Source organism: Arachis ipaensis, chromosome B06 (assembly GCF_000816755.2).
Source record: "Arachis ipaensis cultivar K30076 chromosome B06, Araip1.1, whole genome shotgun sequence".
Lineage (NCBI taxonomy): Eukaryota > Viridiplantae > Streptophyta > Magnoliopsida > Fabales > Fabaceae > Arachis > Arachis ipaensis.
The window spans coordinates 13,225,890-13,226,179 of NC_029790.2; the positions used below are offsets into that span (position 1 = coordinate 13,225,890).

At 17.9% G+C, this 290-nt stretch overlaps 1 protein-coding gene across 1 annotated transcript in view; it reads right to left on the reverse strand.

Annotated features, from left to right (window-relative positions):
• Nucleotides 1–290, reverse strand: part of LOC107645896 (probable linoleate 9S-lipoxygenase 5) — a 6,872-nt gene that overhangs the window by 5,566 nt on the left and 1,016 nt on the right. The gene's annotated exons all lie outside the window — the stretch shown is intronic.

Consider the following 290-nt stretch of genomic DNA (forward strand, 5'->3'; position numbering starts at 1 on the left):
TTGAAAAATAAAACACTTTTTAAATTTTTTTAAAAAAAATTATCAATCAAATTAATTCTTTAAAGATTATGAATTAATCATTGTCCTTCACTTACTTCATTAATAATTTTTGTCAAACGATTGATGATATGAAATATTAATTGATAACATACATGACATCTAAAATATTCGATTAGATGCTGACCAAATATATTTTAAAAATTTATTAATTTAGTTGCTAAATATATTGGGAATAGGATTTATGTTGTAATTGGAGAAAACAATTAAATTAATAGATTTTTATAAATATA